Source organism: Phodopus roborovskii, unplaced genomic scaffold, assembly GCF_943737965.1.
Source record: "Phodopus roborovskii unplaced genomic scaffold, PHOROB, whole genome shotgun sequence".
Lineage (NCBI taxonomy): Eukaryota > Metazoa > Chordata > Mammalia > Rodentia > Cricetidae > Phodopus > Phodopus roborovskii.
The window spans coordinates 28,589,767-28,611,916 of NW_026126511.1; positions in this window are offsets into that span (position 1 = coordinate 28,589,767).

The following is a 22,150-nucleotide window of genomic DNA, read 5'->3' on the forward strand; positions in this document are numbered from 1 at the left end:
GAAAGGAAGTCTCCCTATGCATCCCAGACTAGCTTCAAGTCCACCATTATTCTGCTTTAGCCTCGCCAGTACTGGAGTAACAAATACGTGCCACCTTGCCTAGCTTGCATTTTGTTTGCTTTGCTTGTTATTACAATGAGATTTAAACATAGTGAGCATGTTTTAGCCAACTCCCTCACGGGAGTTCACTAAATTAATTTAATCTCCATTGTCTATTTTTCTGAGGGCTCAGACAACTCGTTTAAAAATAGTAAATGGAAGGTTCCAGAAGATAAACTACAATAAAACCCACAGAATTTCAAATGCAACGTGATGAAATCTAATGCATGGGTCTGTTCTAATCCATACAGTGCACCATCTCTTATCCACGCTGAATATTCTACACTCTAGTTCTGTGTGAGAAAACTTTTCCTGGGGAGATACAACACACACATCTACTCAAGGGATCCCACAACAGACCAATGTATGGAATACCTCGAAAGTCCAATTTGGGTGAGCCAATGACTTTTATTGGAGTTATTTACAGGAATATAGATGAGGAGTTACTTACAAAACCTGGAATGACTCAAAGACAGCTGAATCACCAAAGTCCACTTCAGCAGGGATGATCCCTCACAAAAGCTGCGAATCTAGAGCACTCTGCAAAGCTTGCAGCAGCTCAACAGTAGGAGAGTCCTTTCCTCCTCGGTTGGTCTAAAACTCCTCCAATCAGATCACCTGGTCTCTGCTTCCTCCAAGCAGCTGATGTAAGTCTCACAGTCTTCATTGCAGCATGGCTTGTTTGAGTCTTTCTGGCAATTATTGCTTGCTCTTGGAAAGAAGGGCCTAGTGAGTCTGGTTAATTTCGGGGATTTCCTGGAGCTCTTTACAGCTGTCTACCTTCCTGCTTAAGGACCTTCCCTGGAGGACAGAATGTTTCAGTAGTTTCAATCTCAGAGGAAACTGTTACACAACAGTCACTTAGTAGTCCTCTCAGTTTCCAAATTGACTACTCCCTATTGGAATACCTGTATCCAAGTAACTCTTGCCTTAGCTAATTATGCTACCACTGTTCAAAAGTGTGATGCAAAAGAGGCATCAGGACATAGGACATAGAAGGACATATTAAGTCTGGTCCCCTGTGGAGAGACAGTCATTGTACAAATAGATTTCCAGGCCATCCCAAGTTTCAGACATCCAGTAGAGGTCTTAACCATTCCTCTAAAATGGACCATTCTATGTATTCTCAAAGATGAGGACAGAAAAAAACATGGGGAAGTGCTAGAGTTGTAAACAAAAGCCTGGAAGATATGAACTGAATTATTCAGGAGTTACAAAGGAAGCAAAGAAAATTAAGTAAAAATGACTTCTTAGGGCAATAGTGACAAGAAGCTGTGTAATCAATCATTTAAATTCTTACAGCTCAGAAGCTAGCTGAAGCCTCTTTGGAGAGCAACCCAACACCAACTTTCCTTTGGTAACCTGGTTAGGCAACTCTTCTTATGTGATCCTTCCAGTAGGATTAGATCTTACTCTCCTAAGGAATCAAATGTAACACAGTAGAGAGAGCTGAAGTAGGACTTACCTGAAAGTCTACATACAGGAGCCCTGGGTGGTCTAAAACCTGTCCCCAGACTCTGAGGTATCAGTAAATAGACAACTTTCATAGAGCTAAAAAGGTTTTTTCAGAAAACTTAAACAATTCTACATCAAATACTTAATGGCATTGATATTTTATAGCTACAAAGAAAACACATTTCTTTTAAGTAACCTCTAGATAAAGTCGCAGGTCAGTTAGCTTCACTCTTGTATGCAGAACTTCCAGGAAGCTTTTGATGTCTCCCTGTGTATCGATAGAGAGCCAGGGAACAGTGGGCATTTGAGAAATCCTCCAATATTGAAGAGACAAATACAAAAATACATACATAACTTGATTCTTTCCAGAAATGCTTAGTATCAAAAGTGTTTCAGGCTTCAGATTTTTTTTTTTTTTTTTTTTTGGATTTTAGAATGTGTGTGTGTGTGTGTGTGTGTATGTGATAAATAGAAAGATAGATAGGTAGATAGATAGATAGATAGATAGATAGACAGGCAGACAGACAGATAGATCCTGTGGCTAAAACCCAAGTCTCAATACAAAATATACCTATGTTTCAAATTTGTATACACCTAGCTTAAAGGCAAAATTAAAATTATTTTGGTGTGTCTTCATTTTCATATTGAAAAAAATACTTTTATGCAATGTATTGTGGTCATGCTTTCCCCTCCCCCCAGCTCCTCTCAGATCCTTACAAACTTTCTACCTACCCAATTCCTCTCCTTTTCTGTAGCACAAAAAATAAAAGACGCAGAGGCAGATATTGGGGTTCAAGCTTGAAGCTGAAGATCAGAAAAGCAAAATAGCCAGCCACTATTTTATCTCTATGTCAGCTCAGACCAAAGGGGCCATCCTCAAGCTGCTCCTGACTTCACTCCTTCTCAGATTCACTCAGACTGCTACGCTCTCCTCAACATGGCTAGAGACTCCTGAAACCGAGACCCTGCTCCCATCTGTTATATCTCTCTAGTGCTGGGATTAAAAGCATGAGATCTTAATCCTTTAGACTGATTCAATCTTGTGCAGCCTTGAACTCAAAGATGCATCTGCCTTCGTCTCCTGAGTCCTGGAATTAATGGTATATACCACCACTGTTTGATCTCTTTAGCTTGAGGCTGACTTTTCTTTCTGAATCCTCAGGCAAGCATTAATAAATCATAGATAATTTATCATCATACTTTTCTTTCTCTCTTTAGAAAACATAAAGGAAAAGAAAAGAGATAACACATAAAACCACAAATCAAAAAAATAATGTACAAGCAAATGATCAGTAAACAAACAAAAAAGCTCCATTAGAACAATAAGAGACAAAAATCTACAAAACTACCATTGAGTTAGTCCTGTATTGTGCACTTGTATTTTTACTACTACACCTGTTTGGTGTCATGTTGGCACTCAAAATTTAGAGATTTTTTAAAGTATTACAAAGTACAGATTTTCAAATAAGAAATTCTCAAATTGTACTAGAAATAAAGAACTTTAAAGAGCAAATTCAGTGACCTGAACAGAACCCAAACCAACTAAAAAAAGTTGAAATAATACAATAGAAACAAAATTAAGAGATCAGAAGTTTTCATCCTGAGTAAGGTAACCCAGATGCAGAAAGACAAGCATGGTATGTACTCACTCATGAGTGGATATTCGCTGTAAAGGATAGGCATGCTACCCTAGAGAGCCTAGGTAACAAAGAGGGCCCAAATGGGGGATAAAAGGATTTCCCTGAGAAGGAAATAGAAGAGATCTCCTCTGTAGATGGGGCAGGTGGGGATGGGAACATTAGAGATCAGGTTAGGAGGTGGATGGAAAGGGAGAGCACTGAAAGAGTTGTCTTGACATTGGGGGCATTTTGGTGTAAGGTGGAAACCTGGTGAAGGGAAACCTCCCATGAATCTACAAGGATAACTCCAGCTAAGACTCCTAGAAATAGTGGATAGGTAGGAAGCCTGAACTAGCCATCTCCTGGAATCAGATTGTTGATCACCCCAATTGTCATCAGAGAGTCTTCATCAAGTAACTAATGAAAACAAATGCAGACATCACAGCCAAGCACTGGGCTGAGCTCAGGGACTCCTGCTTAAGAAAGGGAGGAAGGATTGTATGAAGCAGGGGAATCAAGGTCATCATCACAAGGGAACCCACAGAAACAACTAACCTGGGTTCATACAAGCTTACAGACTCTGGACTGACAGCTATGGAGGCTGCATGAGACCAACATAGGCTCTCTACACATATGTGACAGTTGTATAGTTTGCTCTACTTGTGGGACTCCCAGAAGTAGAAGCATGACATGTTCCTAATGCTTTTACTGGCTTTTGTGAACCTATTCCTCATACTGGGTTGCCTTGCCCAGCCTTAATGCAAGGGGAAGAGCTTAGTCCTACCTCACCTTGATATGCCATGCTTTGTTGATACCCATGAGAGACCTGCCCCTTTCTGAACAGAAATAGAGAAATAGATGGGGTTTGGGGAAGGGCAAGAGGAGAAGAGGGAGGGAAAACTACAGTCAGAATAGAAAATAAATTAAAAATAAGGTTTAAAATAATAAAAGACCTTTAATTCTGTGAAGTCTGTATTAAATATATAAAAGAAACAGAATATAATGGCAGGAAATAAAGCAAAACTATGGAGATAACCATGAGAAATTCTGAGAAAACCTATCAGAGGATCTAACCTAAAATCTATTCTCATGATCCAAAAGGAAGGAGAAAGGACACAGAGCTGTGCAGTATTTCTTAAAGCCTCTCATGGTTGTGCAATCCACCTACAGAAGGAAACATCTACAGGGCCCATGTCTATTTTTAGCAGAACTCTGCAGGAACTGAGTCGCAATTATTCCTTTAAATACATATGCATGTCTCAACTTGCTAAATTCACTGCACCCTAACATCTCCCAGACACCATGCTAGTTACCATGTACTTTTGCATTTATAACTTTAATATTGCAGTTTATGTTAGCAAAAAAAAATCAAATTATTTTTTCTATATCCATGAAATAAAAAGAAAAGAGTAAGACAAGACGCTGCTTCACAAAACTCTATCTAAATCTCTCATCCTCTACAAATGATGCTCACTTCTATGTATCCCGTTTGGATGAAGCCATTTTGGTCCTAATCCTTTAGCAAATTTCCTTTATCTACCATTAGTTTTGGGGAATCCACTAATTTTATGTCACCGAAGACATTCTTCTGTCACTGAGCCACTAATAAATTGATTCTTTGCAATCCTGTGTGTGTGTCTGTATGTTTCTTGTATCTCAAAGTACCTCAGGGCCCATTATCATACAAAGGGACCAGGTTGTTCTAGAGTAAACTCCAATCCACAGTCTTCAGAATATGGTCTTAGTGTCTTTGTAGATGTCAGTTAAGATGAGACCACAATGGGATGGAGTGAATCCTTAATCCTCTCCAAAGAAGATGAGACAAGAAAAAGAGTTAGGAGATGACTTAGCAGACTAAGAGCTTGCTTTGTAAACACCAATGACCAGAGTGTGGTCCTCAGAATCCATATTTAAGAAAGTGGGTATGGCCGCACTTGCTTATACTCATGGAAGTGGAGATGGTGGCAGGAGGATGCCTGGGTCTTATTGCCTTGCCAATGTAGCATAATTTGTGACCTCCAGGTTAAAGAGAGCTTCTTTCTCAAAGGTGGTAGATGGCATTCTGGAGGATGACAACTGAGGTCATTCTCCAGCCTCCACAAATGTGCATACATAGGCACCTGCACAAACATGAACACACACACACACACACACACACACACACACAGGCATACAGGCACATATAACATACAAACCTGCATGCACACATGCACACATACAGGCGCACATACACATATAAGTTTAACATGAGAGACATTGTACAACTAAAAGGATAAATTTGTCCACTGCCTAGGCTATGAAAAGTCTGGTCAACTCTTCAAAACTTTTCTGAACTTCCAGAAAGTTCAGAAAAATCTGCACCTCTCACTTCCAGAACCATGAGGGCATAAATTGTCTTGTGTTTGAAGATACTTGATTGTGGCACTTTGGGAGCCAGCCCTCGAACACAAATAAAGCCTTTTGGCCCCATGATGGAGTGTCTCTCAAAAGAAGAGCCAGATGAGGACAGCACAATGTTCTTTCCTTGGAATCATTTGTGAAAACGTCCCTCATCAGGTATTTAAGGGTCACATAACTAACTACAGAGTTCATTCTGTTCGCAATAATGTCAGTCATCAAGTCATAAACAATGTATTACCAGCTATGTCACAGGGCACAGGACTACTTACTTTCTAGCTGGTCAAATGCTTGAGTAGCCACAACACCATTAGCAAGCTGGGTCTTTGCGGGTGCTGGGGGAGATGGAGTATATGAGCACCAAAAATACCAGAAATTAAAGTTCTGAGCAGCTAAAGAGAAACCAGATCCATGTAATCTAGTAGGGGTTAAAATCCAAACATATGGGCAAGAACAAGATCATTACAGAGAGCAAGGATGAAAATGTGGCCTCGGATGCAAAAACAAAAAGCAAAACAAAACAACAAACATACAAATAATGATGGTGATAATTTAGTATATAATAGACTTAGCACCTCCTCTGCATGGATGGACATGATGGGCCTCACCTGAGAGTAAATGACAAGTCCAGGCAGCTTTGCTGAAGGAACTCCAGAGACTAAAATGAGACGTGGTCCTGAAGCACTTGAAATTTTCCCTTGAAATTTGAAAACCACCTCAGAGAAAGTTCCCACCAACCAAAGTGAGAAAGCAGTTGTGAGTCAAGTACCCAAACTGTGGAGAAGATGTATTATCAACAAGAAGTCACCTATTTTGTTCATCAATTCCATGCTGATTGGGAAGATGCAGCTTTAATTGCCTGTTGGTAGCACAGCCTTGCTTTTTATTTCATAGTTCAAGGCCTCCTGCTTTTTCAAGTGTATAAAAAAACTGCTCTTCCACTTTGCATTTGGCATGCTTTCTTTAGTTTTTCACAGACCACATGCTTCTTCATCATGTAATTACAAGTTGTATATTTATTTTCATTATGTTAAATCATTTAGAACTATTTTAAATCATTTCTTACTTCAAGGTACATCCATATTAAAACACTAATTTGGACTTTCACCCTATGTTTCTTCTCTATCCTTTTAAGTAGAGTAGTCCAAGTCTAGGTAAGCCCTCTCTTCGTTTTACTTACAGAATATATCTAATCACTTCAAGCTACTACTTCTACCTTCTAGTCCATAATTTCACATGCATTGGTATATTCTTTCAGCTCTCTTCCCTGATTCTATGCCATCCTCAACATGGAAGTCCAGGAGATCCTTAGATGTAACTATATAATTGCCTACTTAAGACCACATATAGCTTCATTTCACTCAGAGTAAAATTGTCACAAATCTTCTAATCAGTGTGGCTTCTTTGAGACTGATAGAATATGCCAGCCATATTCCTATCTTATGACCATCACTCAAGCTATTTTCTGACTTAAGTTCCCATGGGTACTCGCTTTTCTAATGTCTTTCTTTATTTATTGAAATGTCATCATCTTAATAAGTCCTAGTCACACCAGCTTCCTGCCCTTTGCATTCATAACTCATTCATTCTGCTCTCCTTTATTTCATAGTTTGTACTACTTCCTACATTAGATAACATGTGTGTATATATATATATATATATATACTTTTTAATTTATTTTTTATTTTACATGTTGATCCCAGTTCTCTCTCTTCCTCACCCTCTCTCCCCCCTCAATGCACCTTGTCTACCCTCCCCTCCTATTCCCCCCCACTCCACATGTAGGGCTATGCCATCCAGGTGGGATCATGTAAATCTGACAAATCATTGGAAGTAGGTACTAGGACTTTTTCCTGTCTCTAGGTTAAGAGAGTATCCCTGCATGGGGGATGTATCTGCAAGGTCCTTTTGTGCACCAGGAATACATCCTGGTTCACCTGTCTGAGGTTCCTTAGACTGCTCAGTCCTTCTAGCTGAGACCCATGTTTAGGGGGTGTGAGTCAGTCCCATGCTGGATTCCCAGCTATCAGTCTGGTGGCCCGTTAGCTCCTCCTTGTTCAGGTCAGCTGTGACTTAAGGTCAGATAAGTATCCCTCCCCCACAAGTTTATAATTCTTCCTAAGCTGGCAGTGGGTCATCAATGTAAATTTGATGTTTTGTCATGCTGTATTTCTGGTGTTAGTGTTGTTTTATGGGCTCACATCAGGAACAGAAAATCAAAATGCTAAAGTCAAATGAAAAAGCACGGAGGCAAGAAAGTACAACTATAGCACAATATTTGTAGTTCTTTGAAAGAAAACCACAATGATTAAGGAAACCTTCCCCTATATATATTATTCAAGGGCAATTTACATATCCTTATACATTATTCAAATTTGGCTTTCACTATAACAAATAAATACTCCAAAGTGCTCCAGTGCTAAAGGATATATCAATATTGTATGAAATTCATTCACAATCTTTTATTAGGAAAAGAATTTTAAAGCCAGGGTGTATTATTTTGGTAAAGTGTACATTTTGTGACTTTTGTCTTTGTTAAATTACATCTAAATTCTTTTCTCCCGGCTACTCTAACTGCAGTATTTCTTCTTTCATAAGAGGCAATATAAGTGCATCAAAGTGGTTCTGGTAAGAGTGGGCTGTGCAATGGAGGGCACCATTGCTTCTTTTCAATTTCCTTGTCAATAAAAGAAAGTGGTTGGCAAGGAAATGTTAACTGTGTGATGGATAGGCCAATTACCCTGGTCTGATCATAACACACTGTATGCATTTGCTGAAATAGCACGCTGTACCTTATAGCTATGTACAATGATTGTATCAATTTTAAAAGTTAAAAGAATATATGGAGTTGTAAAACAGAAAGTGTGGTTGGGTCACCTGTAATACCTTTCCAGGAATATGTCTTCAATTTTTATGTTTTAATGTGAAGCCACACAATTTTAAGGATTGAAAAATGATTTATTCTTAGTATATTCAAACTCAAGATCAAGTGATACATTCCAACTTTGGTTCACCTTTGAAAGTTCAAAAACTATTACTGACAACAGATTTTAAGGTATAATATGGGAGCATAATTATTCAGTTTTATATATTCATATGATAGGCAATTGATCATCAATGGTTTTCAGCACTACTGTGTATAATTTGTGGTATTAGGCTCCAAGAATATAAAGTTATCTGCATTGTCTACCTTTAAGCATTCAATTAATAGACTACAAAATAATGGGGATGAAATTGCTTCAAATCTAGAGTAGAACCCCATGCAGGAGACAGTGAACCCAAGGGAAAGAAGTCAATACTCCTGAAGGAAGGAGCTAAGGAAATGTTTCGCAAAAGAAATGAAGCACTCACTAGACTTAAAAAAGGAAGTTGATGACACACAGGTGGGTGGGATCATAGACTGGGTGCAGCTGTTCTAGGCAACCCTCCAAAAAAACAGTAAAGTGGGACAGAGGACACATTGGGGGTGGGGGGTGGAGTAACTCAGAATGGCCATGACACATCAGTAAGGGGAGGGTGATGAGGGAAGGGAAAGGGACACTTCAGCTCTCATCCATCCAGCAGCTTTTAAAGTCACTTGGGGATTTTAGGCAGGCATGTAATTTAAATGATACCCATTTTTGAAAGCTTCCGCTAATGTTGTTTTAAAAGGTGAATTAGATGATATAGAAGAAGGAAGACAGATGATGTATTTGTTTACAGCTGCCATAGTAGAATGCGACAAAATGGAGTGGCTCAAACTACAGTTTGTTTATTTATTTATTTATTTTACAATTTTTCAGGCTAGAAGCCTGAGGTTAAAGAGCACTGTTACAGAAACTTTTCCCCCTGGGAAGGTGTAAGCAAAAGGCAGTGTAGAATGTGCAATAACCAACGAAAGCATGATTTCACCAAAGTCCAACATGAGGAACCAATGAATTTTCTGAACTCACAGAGTGTGAGGAAGAGGTAAGTGATAGTAGCAAGAGTGACCCCAAAGCAGAAGCTCCACACTGGATGTCTTACTGCAAGCATGGTGAATTTCCCATAGCTGTGAAGACAGCATTTCCCCTTTCTTGGAACCTTCCATACCCATCTACTCCAGCACTTCCCAAGGCCATATGAAGAGATATGTAAATATGTTTCTCATACTGGTTAATGAATAATGCACTGTTGGCCAATAGGAAAGTAAGATAGGTAGGACTAGGAGACAAGGAGGATTCCAGGAAGTAGTAAGGAGGAGTCACCATGTAGAGACTGGAGAGGAGAACACCAGGGGCTCTCTCCGGTAAGATGAGACCATGTGGAAATACTTAGATTAATAAAATAGGTTAATAATTAAGACAGAGCTAGCTGATAAGAAATTAGTACCTGACCAACAGCATTATATCTAATATGATGTCTCAGTGTGTTATTCAGGGCTGGCACCGCTGTGGGTCCAGACTGGCGGCAGGAAAAACCTACTAGTAACGGTCATATGCCTTTAGGTCAGAATTCCATGTAGCTGGCTAGGAGGCCAGGAGAAAGTGATTAAGAGTTCAGGTTCAGCTCCAGTAAGCCTGCCCAAGCCTCCTCCTATGTGAGAACATCAAGAGGCCAGAGCTTGAGGATCTCTAACCACTCACACCACTCTGATGATGATAGCAGCTATTATTCTAGCGCTATAGCAAGGAGTAGCAAAGAGTACGAAGGGCGCTTCTGTGACTTCTCTCTGTGCTTTGTGGGTGATTGCCTCCTGCCTTCTCCTCATTATCTTCCCTCCATATACACGTCTGCCACCTTACATTATCTTTGCTGAAGGACATCATCAATGTTAGAACCACCCATTGACCTCATTATGTGTAACTGCCTCTTTAATACCTTATGTCTCCAAATACTGCCACATTTGGAGTTATGGGAGCTTAAGATGGCCACACAAATTTGGGGTCACAACTCAGCTCATCACAGATAGCTACTATGCCATCAAGATCTGGCCTCCTGATGTTCTGTCAAAGGAGAAGGTTTGGGCAGAGTTATTGAATCTGAACCTGAACTCTTAATCACTTTCTCCTGTCCTCCTAGCCAGCTGCATGGAATTCTGCTCTGAAGGCATATGGCCTTGGGATGTGCTAGAGTGGATGGGGCATAGAAGACCACTTGGTATCTTGTGCACCCACTCAGGGAAGAGGTGATGAAACAGTCCAGGAACAGCGGGATGCATACATCTTAAAAAGTAACATTCTGCTAAGAGTTTTAAATGTAAGAGAAAATAACTGCCCCTCCCATCTGCTCTCTATAGTTCTTCCACTCCCCAGAGCAATCACCCCAATCCTCCAGCTCTTTCATCTTGCAGTTTTCTTTTTATGTCTAAACAAGATTCACACTTTGCCAAAGGAGGAAGGCATCCCTCCTACTTTCAAGTTCATAATTGATTTGAGGCTAAAGAACAAAGCATCAGCTTGATTATTGGATTCAGTAATAGGCTCCCTCACTCAACCAGTTAGTCACCCATCAAGTCACCATTCAAAGGAATCAGAAATTAAACCTAGTAGGCATGTCGTTAATGATATTAATGGATTTTTATTTGTTTTCATGTTTTATGGTGCCATAAAAGTTATACATTTTTAGTATAGGTTTATCTTTCTCTTAGGAACACAAGCTGAAATGCCGATGAGGGAAAAAAACAGGATGTTCAGGATTTCTTCTAATTCATGTGAGCAGGGAATGAGTGACAGTCTACATGAAACAAGATTGGCCAAGAATTGAAACTAGGTCTTATGAGTCTGATTTTCATTATTATTGTTGTTTTTCTATTTTTATATGCATTTATAATTCTACATAACAAAAAGTTAAAAGAGAAGAAAAACCAATGGTACCAAGACCAAAAGATGAGTGACTTCAAGAAGTAGTGAGGAATGATAAAACCTAAAATAAGAACCTAGAGTCCTTTGAAGATGAAGACATTTATGTATTTCTTTAGCAAGTACTCAGTGATGACACTACTGTGACCACTGGGCATATAATGGTGACTAAAAGGAACAAAGTTCACATCCTCATAGAAGCTACCATGACCTTTGTCAGATGAGTATGAGGGCAGCAACGAATTATATTCGTCCAGCTGCTTACAGTTATTGGACCTAGTGGGATATGAGGTGAATTTTAGAAGGCCGAGTAAAATGTACAGAAAAAACAAGTGCAGGAGCTACAGTGCTTTTCTGTAGATATTAACTAAATGTAGCATGTACACAGGCTATGTGATAGAGGCAGCTGAGATGAAATGATCATAAGACAAGACAGCCAGTACATTTATGGGATAGCTGGAAATGAATTGAATTAAATCAGGCTATAGTCATTATACAAACAATAATGAAAGTGATAAATGCCCTTTCTCCAAAGCAGTGGTTTTCCATCTTCCTAATGCTGTGACCCTTACAGTTCCTCATGTTGCGGTGATCCCCAACCATAAAATGTTTCTACTCCATAACTGTAATTTTGCTACTGTTATGAGTCATCATATTTTTTCCAACAGTGTTAGGCAATGCTGTGAAAGGGTCATTTGACCCCCAAAGGGGTTGCACACACAGGTTGAGAACCACTCTGAACGAAAGGCAGTGAAGGTAAATTCTAGGCTCAGAAAACAAAACAAAACAAGAACCCTTGTCCAGGTCTGATTGCATCCAGTAAAGAATGAGTACAGTTGCTTTGACTCCGAGGCTACCTCAAATGACTGCTCTTCACTTAATGGGGCATATTCATATTTCATTCACTTCTTTGAGGTAAAATAGCTCCCTGTGTGTCAATTAGAAATAACTTTGTCAGACCCTGAAAACCTCACAAATGACGAGAATGTCCCTTGATGATGATTTGAATGCCTCAATCTTACTCATTCCTTGTTCACTGCTTTTACTTATTGTGCATCCTGATCCAATATCACTGCTGCATCAACAGCCATCACTTTCTAAGCAAGAAGAAAAGGGAAAAATATATAGCACCAATGCATCTCCCAACCCCAAACCCTTTAGGAAAATTCTGCTTGCAAGCTGCTGTGGGTTGAAGTGCTTGGTCCCCTGGCTGTTGCGTCTTTCGAAGGTGAAAACTTGCTAGATGAAACGAGTCCCTGGAGGTGAGTATTAGAGTTCAAGTGTTCAGTCCCACTCCCTGTGCGCTCTCTGAACAGCCCGTGAATACAATATGACCAGCTGTCTCATGTTCCTGCCGCCATCGGTCTACTACCATGATGGGCTGTACCCTCAAGATGTGAGACACAGTGAGGTTGTTCTCCCATAAGTCATTTATCAGGCTTTGCTCACAGTGACAAGAAAATTAATCCATACATACTGGCCAAAAATATGCCGTAGGTCATTTCCAGTTGCAAGCAAGCCTGCTAAATTGTACCAGTTCACCAGATTGTAAAACTAAAGTAGGCAAAGAAAACCCAGATTGAAAAGGGAGTGCAACCAAAGGACTTTGCGGGCACATCCCCCATGGAGGGTTACCCCCTTAACCTACAGACAGGAGAGAAGTCCTAGTCCCCACTCCAAATGACCTGACAGATCTACATGACCCCTCCTGGAGGGCATCACCCTACATGTGGAGTGAGGTGGTGGTGGAGGGGAGGGTGGTCAAGGGGCATGTGAGGGGGGGTAGAGAGGGAAAGAGGGAGGTAGGGAGGGACAGGGAACTGGGATCTATATGTAAAATAAAAATAAAAAAATAAATAATAGATAAAAAAATTAAAAGAATTTTAACTAAAAAAAAGAAAAATGAGTGCGACTAACAGTATAATAACCATCAGGCCAGTATTCAAAACCAATAGACTATTATTCTCATTAAAAATGTACAAGTTAGTGATTTTTAATATATTCACAAATTCATAAAATCCCCATAGCCATGAACAGTCCCTTCGCCTTCCTCTCAGCTTCTAACTCTTCTAACCATACCTGGCTGTACCTTCTCATTGGGCCTTGTGTTTTTGACATGAGAGGCCAAACAGACTGCAGCACCATCAAGTGTATACTTATGACCATGTTAATCACCTATGTCCAAAGTTTGTCTAGTTTTGCATCTTTCTACATCATCAGTATTTGTCTGTGGTAATTCTCTCTGTTCCATATTTTATATTACACGGAGTTCTTATTTTGTATGTTCTTCCTTTTACAAACATATCAATTGTCTTTGTATCCATAATTAGCAATACATACATACCATCCCTCTGGCACAAAAGATGCATGGGAAGCATCTGAAATATTTTGATACCCAGTACCCATCCCTTGCCTTCTGTTGATAACAGGTCTCTAGTTCTGCATTGGAGTGTGCATGCAGTCTTGCCAGGACTATCTTACCATTCCAATCAAGGTATGGGAATTGGCTCAAGTCAGTCTGTTACTTCTTTCCCAGATGGCAAAATTTTCAATGCCAGGTGAAAGGATAAAATGGGTTGGATGTCAGGGGAGACATCTTCCTGTCATCAAACTGTTGGGGCTTCCATCCATAGCTGCTGTCCTAAGACCTTTCTTAGGACACTTTTCCTTCTATGCTGTGACTCATACTCTTACCATAAATTCATGTTTATTATTTTGCTCTTTCTTAAATGCATCAAAGAACCCTAATTAATTAGGACAAGCATTTAATGATTATTTGTTGGATGACTGTTACTTCAGCAAATGATAGAATACAAATCAGAGGGTCTTGAAACCAAAATATGTAAGTGTAAGGGTAACTTTCATGAATTCCCTAAGTTTTACTTGTGAGGCAGCAAAATGTTCCTCTTTGCCAATCTCTTCATTTTAAATGTCAGCGATTATGCTTTCAGGTCTGATTTAGCTGCCCATGCTGTTCCCATCCTCATTGCTACTCTCTGCTGAGCTGGTGCCCTCTTCGTCCTTTTTGCCTGCTTGCCTTGAAAGGCGGCAGTTATCTCTACCAGGCAGCTATCAAAGGAATCCTTTTCACACACATCCTCGGAGTTGTCAGGATGACAGTCTCTCAGGGCTGCTATATCACTGCCTGCAACTCTGGATGCCACATTTTCTTTTCCTTTTGGTTTGTCTCCTGGATTTACAGTTTGGAGGTCATTTTTTGGACCCTTCTGTTTATAGCTGAGTTCTCAATAAATGCTCCTAGAATTTCTACTTCAGGCTGAGAGAGGTTTGGAATAGAGAAACTGTGAAGATATTTGGATCTGTCCCTTTGTGGGACAGAACAAGACAGCCAAGTCAGGGGTTGAGGGACCAAGGTGAACATACCTCCTACCATATTCTCTGCTATTATTCATCCCATCAGACTCTGTTTTCTTCTCATTTCTATTTGCTTATTTGCCTGTAGAATTCCATACTATTGGAAACATTAAGGCATGTCTACTTAAATTTAGTACCTTTTGTCTTTATTAGTCTTTAACCTCAACTGAAAGATGGTATAAACAGAGTTTTCTTGCTAATAGACTCTGAGCTGGGACTTGATGTACTGAACATCCTCATGGGTACCTTGGGCAAATAGCTGTGGAGGCAAGGAACAAAAACAGGAATGGGGATGGAAGGATGGGGAGTAGCCAATAGATAAATTGCTTATTTTTATAAGGACATGAGTTCAAGACCTACCACCAACATAAGAAAGCCAGGCACAGCTGTACAGGGTTGTAATCCTGGGCAGGAAGAGACAGATGGGATGCCTCAGGTTCACTGGCTAGCCAGCCTAGACCAATCTATTAGTCTCAGGTTCCAATGAGGAATCCTCCCTCAAAAAACAAGGAGAAACAACACTGAAAGTTTAACTCTGGCCTTCACACACACACACACACACACACACACACACACACACACACACGGGTTGGCACATGATAGAAGACAGATGATAGATGATTGATAGACCGATAAATAGAATAGATAGACCAAAGTGAACAAAGACAAAAAGTCAACTTGCAAAAACTACCAGTAGCATTACACAGGCCTACCATGACTCTATGAAACTAAAATATTCCCTCGGAATTGCCCCAGCCAGGTGTAGCTATCAATCCTAGGCATTGGACATGACCAAATTCCAAAAATATTCCTTTGGGACAGAGACAGCGCTGGCCAGGTTGGGCCATCCCTGGGGATGGGCTGAGAGCTAAGGCTGTGAACCGATAGCCGACAGATGCCAAGTCCTTGCTTGAAGGAGCTTATGGAGAAGGTCTGTCTATCCCAAGCCTACTATAGATTCTACCTGCCCCTTGGACAACTGCAGTCTCAGACAACTTATTTAACAAGGAAATACTGTTTTAGACATTTCTCCAACTCCCTGACCTTGGGGAGTTGCAAGTCTAGTAGGAAAGACAGCAAATAAATCATGATGATGATGTGAAGGGCAAAAGAGTACACAAGAAAACACACAGACACCCTGAGCGGGTGTGGCGGCCTGGGAACATGCAGAAGGCCTGGCTGTCTCCTCTGAGATAAGTCTAGAGGAACCTGCTCCCTTTTTCTCTCATAGTCTTCATTTCCTTCTTTGCTTCACTCAGTCTTTCTCCTTGCCAGTATCTTTTGTAGGGATGTAATCCTCTTCATTTTGCTTCTCACTTATTCAGACGCTTTCCTGATTTGCTCTAATGTCTCCAGAGCTATTTCTCTCCATTTAAGCAGCTAGTCCCTCAGCCTGTTCGCTGTAAGTTAAGCTTTAAAATCTAATTGTTGTGCGACATTTTTGCACATTGACTGTGATTGCACACCTGGCAAATGGCATTTTCAAGAGATCTGTAGACTTAATGGTTCAGGTTTCAAATGTGTACATAATTAAATTTCTGATCTTAATAAAAAGACATTACTGGCTACATGCTAAGTGGAAATGAAATCTTGGGAGGGGAGGGGAGTGGGGACTAGAGTCAGTTAACAAATGTTTCCTCGCAAGATTTCTAGCAGATTTTACCACTAGTCCTCAAAGGTTATGTTGCAAACATTTGCAAAAGGAATATCATCAGAATATGTGAAATTGGAACATAAAGTGTTGGGACCTGAAACTATGCAAAGCAAAGGAAAAACGGTTCATGGCATTCTGACTCCATCACTGGAGGGAAGAAGCAGTGCATTGAAAATAATTGGAGGATTGTAAGCCTCCTGCCAGTACCTGGCTGCCGTCCACTGCCTGAAAACCTCCGACCCCAAGCAGGACAAATCAGTGATAAATTGGGCATGCCCAGCCACAGCCTCTTTCCCAAGAGCTTCCCACACACGGTGAGAGCGAGTGTGAACAAACCTCAGCCCCCAGCACACCACCCAGGAACACTTTCAAGCCAAGCACACTGACTGCACACTGGCAGCAGAGCCTTGGCAAGTGACAAATGGAAAGTTCCCGAAGCACTGATTGTCTCTGCCAAGAAAAGCCTGTGGAGTCAGGGGTTATGGGCTTCTGAACCTGTAGGGCTTCACCAGGTGGGTGGGGAGGTTAGCAAGAGCCAATAATTAATACTGCCTCCAATACCTCCTCATCTCTGAATCCCGGCAAGCCTCATCAGTCTTTGATGTCTGTGAGAAGCTGGAAGCCAAGGCATTAACTCTGGGTGCAGAGTGATCTCTGCTGCTCAAACACCTGCAGGGGCTTGGGATCCGCCCCTGGGAAAGATTCATCCTGTCAGATGTCAGGGCAGCTTCCGACTGGCTTGACCTTTGGGATGGAATTCCTTGACTCCAGAGATGAAATGGAGCCTAAATACACAGCCCAAAGGTGTGGCAGGTTCTGTAAATCCGTGAACTACTCCTGGTAGTGAGAAGAGGAAGCAGACCACTAAGCTTCCTGGGTTCTGGCATGGATCCCTGCTCCCTCTGAGCTTACAGTCACAGTGACTGCCCCTGAGAAGAAAGCTGTGTGTCACCGAAAACCGAAAGCAAATCTCATCGCTGAGCCCCAGTGGCTGTTCTGGGAACAAAGAATAACTAGGTAGGTACCTGGGTTCCTGCTTACGTCACAGGGAATAAAAGCTTGCCAGCAGCCACCAAAACCTGAGTTCTCATTTTGATACAAATCAAAAAATTATTTCTGTCTTTGAGAAAAAAAAATGAGCTAGTTATTTACTCACATGGCTTCTACACGGGTTGAGTTTTGAGCATCTAACATTCAAGTCAACCATCAGTTGGGGCCATGCGTTGTGTCAGGTGGTGAGAGGACAAAAAAGTTACTATATATGAAATTACCAAAGAATAAATACAAATTTAAAACAAGAATGGTCATGGTCAGACTTTGAGAGGGAACACAAACTTCAGCAAAGAGACATTTCCACCAGAGTACCAGATCTGCCCCTGGGTGTGACCAGGAGCCTCCGTCTGTACCTGGAATGATGACAGTAACACTGGATCCTTTTGCTGCTATAAAGGGCATATATTTCAGGCAGTATGTTAGACTACAAAGAGAATGGCTAACTTAAGAAGCTGAAGTTACAGGAACAAGTGAATCATTCTGCCATTCAAATGTGTTCTTCTGAAAATGAAAACTATGTCGTTGTTTGCAAGAATTCTTATAGTAATAATAATAATAGCCACTGTGTACCAAATACTTAATATGTGTAATAAATGTTCAGTGGCTTATATATTTCTCTTTTATGAAATAAGTGCAGTTATCTTCAGATGAGGAAACATATACAGAGAAGTTGAGTAATCTCCTCAAGGGCACACAATGGAGAATGTCAGGGCACTGAGACTTGGATTTCACAGTTCTGTCTCCCCCTACAGTCAACAATTTGGACGTCCTCACCTCTCCTTAAGGCTGCCTAATGAGATGGTTTTATAGTGTGTCTTAGCTACTTGTTGAAAACCTCTCCATAGGACATGTTTATGGATTATCAGTTGCCAAGGCAACCAGAACTCTGTATTCTCAGCTCTGTCTTCCAGGACAAAGGCACTGTGCTCTTCCCTTGTCTCTGATTATCCCATACTGATTCCTCTTACTGGGCTCTCTCCTATGTTAAGTGGTTAGATTCTTCAGGGACTTTGAATCTTTGAACCCTTACCACTAATTTATCAGGAATATTATATGTGTTTAGTGAATGTTTAAATGACTGAAGAAAAAGAAAAGAAAAGAAAAATGAACCAGGGAATCGCATATACAACAGGAAAAAACCCAAAGAACTATAAAAGGAATCAAATATAAGGGGTAAGACGGGAATTTACTGAATACTTACCATGTGCAAGTATTGTGACTTATTTATTTCATAGCTAATTTACAATGACATCCTTACCCTTAGAGAAAACTTGTAATGCTGTACCATTTTCCTTTTTTTCATAGACGAGGGAATCAAGATGGGATGGTTTAAATACATTGCCTTGTGTCACACGGAGAATAAAGAATAGCATGGAATCTAAAGCTAGGTATTTTGACTTCCAAGCCCAGGATTTTTATTATCTGTCCTCCAGACTCCTTTAAAGATCATCTGTCTTATTAAATGTTTCTTCTAAGTTCAAAGAAGTTTCCCTCTGAATTGTAGCACATCTTCTCTCAAGTTCTACGAGGACAAACTCAAAATGCTAATCCAATATTAGAATCTAGCAAAGCCTCAGAAGTATGTGGTAGCTGTGGCTTGCTTCTAGGGTGTCCCTCAAAGGCTTCGCTGCTAACCTGTGGCATTACTAGGAGACAGTGAAAACTCTAAAGAGGTACAGCCCTGGGAGAGAATGTCTAGTCACAGCAAGTGTTCTCTTGCAGGGGATATGGGAACTGCAGTCCCTTCTCTCTTTCCTTCTTTCATCCCAGATGCCAGGAGATAAGCAGTTGACTGCCACATGGTCCTACTATGATGCCACATATCCCCATAGGCCCAAAAGCAACAGAGAGAATTGAATGTGTAATGATACCTGTGGAATCGTGAGCCCAAATAAACTTGTTCTCCAGTTAAGTAGTTTATCTCAATTTTTTGTCATAGTCATGTAAAGTTGACTATAATAGTGATAAAACTACAAATTAGTGGTTGGCAGAATGAATATAATGATGGTTGATGGATGGATAAATCGATGGTTAGGTGGATTTGTTCATGCCTAACTTATCTTTGTAAATAAAGCAATGATAACAGCAAAACCAGCGGTTAAATATCTAGTCGTTCAGCAAGGAAATGGTTCTCTAATTTTCTCAAGTAAAAGATCTTCCTTAGCATTGGTTTTACAGTAAGCATAGAAGTAAATTATATGTTCATCTCCATATACCTTGAAATGTAATTAAATGGTTTTATATTGAAACTGCATTTTAGCCACTTTAAATGAAATTAAAATTAAATTTAATAATAAAACCAAAATTTTCATGTAGTGTGTTGTTCAGGTACTTCATTGAAAAAGAAGTGAAGATCCATCAGAATGCCCTGTAATGTGCACTTTATATTTGTTCTGACTCTCTTGTCCTTCCTATAATACTTGGATTCAGAAATTATGGAGTAGGAATAATGAGCTTGAAACATTGGCTAGAGAATATGTGTTTCATACAACAGGAGAATGTGCAAAAGACATTGTCCCTAACGTTTTGCAAAATGATAGGAGAAACATTTACATTAATTTGTAAATGGGCATATACGCAAATGTAATTTGTCTTACAGATGACATGACATCCATCCACATCGACAAATAACTATAATGTAGGTCTACAGTTCTGTATCTAAAACATTACGGACTATGTGTGCTTTAAATTCAGAGGTAGAAGACATTGCTAATGCATGCTATGTGTAGCATATGGAGCAATACTCCTATTTAACATGAATGTTCCAGTCGTGAAACAGGAGAATAGTCCCACAAAATGGGACAACTAAATTCCAAGCAAAGGGTTTGTTTTTTTCAGGTGTTGTTTGGCTGTTAAATGAGTTTGCCACAAATTTATCAGCACCTGCATACCCTAACCTCTGGCTTCCAAACTGCAAATGAAGATCTGTGCATGCCTTTTTCTTGATTCTCTTTTGCATGCATCATTAAAACTGGAAATAGCAGGAAAATGACCACATATGAAACCACATATAAGAGCTACTAAATATTCATCTATCCATTTGTTTGTCCTTAATTCAACCAATGGGAAAACCTGCAGAAAATAAGCCAGTTAGACTTCGTGATACATTTGTGATATGGGCTGATAAAACATTTGTGATATGGGCTGACAAAGTCATGAAGGTGAGTCCTGTCCATCTTTCCTCCTTGAGACAGCTCTCTTCTTGCCGGTTACTGGCTCCCTGGAAGCTGTGCCTTACTTCTCACAGAGCCCCAGTGTCAGGTGACCACTGAAAAGCAATGTCGTATGCTCTGGTCTGAATTCTGGTTACCCCCAAAGCAAAATGAGTAACTCTTCTTCATTTAAAAACAATAATGGGGCATTACAAGTGGGGACAATGAAGATAATGGCATGTGACAGCACTTGGAAGGTAGAGAGAAGCAGGAAAATTGGTACTAGAAGCCAGCCTGGGCTAAATGAGCCCTTGCTACAGTTGACAAATGTGGTCCAGATATAGGTTGGGAAGTTGTTTCTTGTCACTTTTTTGCCACGGCTTCTAATTCCCACTCATCATTGTGCTAAAAGACTCAATGTGACATATCATTTTTCAGGGATGCTCCCACTCGATAAGCCTCCACCCACCATGGTGCTTACCAGAGAAACTCTGATGCCAGGATCCAGGGCGAAGTAGCATCCTTGTGTGACATTCTAGGCAGATGTCGGGGGCAAGCATGGAAAGAGAAGTTTAAAATGTGAACAGGCCCTTTCCAGCCTTAATTCCTACCAAGGACAGATTATAAATCATGTCAGTTGATAGCAAAGGTCCAAAGAGCAGATAAAAATACAGACAGAAAAAATCGACCCATCTTGAGGGGTGATGGTCACGACAGTACTTGGGAGGCCGGTTTTTGCAAGCCCACCCTACACAGAGCAGGCACTAGTAGTCAAGTGCACCTCCTAGGATGACAGAACTGACAGGCTAAGGAAAAGTGATCCTCAAAACCTTCCCTGGGAGAAGAGAAGGAAGAGCAATCTGCGCATGTCCAGTTCCCGTCACTCATTCCCAAGCTTCTGACACAACACAACCAGGCAGCGTAGCCACTGGGCGCGGATTGAGGGACCCAACCTGTTATGGCAATGCTCACGAGCTAGCTTCTGGCCATGGTGGCCACAGAATACAGCTTCCACAGAGCTACAGTTTCTGTACTAAAGTTGCTGCTTCCTTCTCTCAAGGATCCTGTGATTAAAAAAAAAAAAAAAAAATTGCTAGCTGCTAGGGCAATCGCAAACAATAAAATCTTCCCTTGACCCACAAAACACAAAACCTCTCCATAAAGACAACAGGGACAGAAACGAATCAGTTTAATTACTGAATAAGCATGAAGTCAGGATGTGGCACGCATAGTAGATAGGTTCGCTAAGAAATGCAGAGCCAATAGAATACAGCCTATGTTACACATATCTCAAAATTGACCACCTATCCTCAGGTCAGTACTGGGTGACCCCTGCTAACTGTTGGTGTACTAGGTTCAGTAAGAAGAGGAACAGCTGTGTCTGGCAGGACAGTTCTACAGTTTGGAGTGGGGCACTTCACAGGCCCGGCTCCTCCTGCCCCACAGAGCAGAGAGGGGTGAGAACCCCTGTTGTCTCCCTTGATGTCTGTTTCAAAGAGACAGCCCAAGTCGTTGAGCAAGACATTC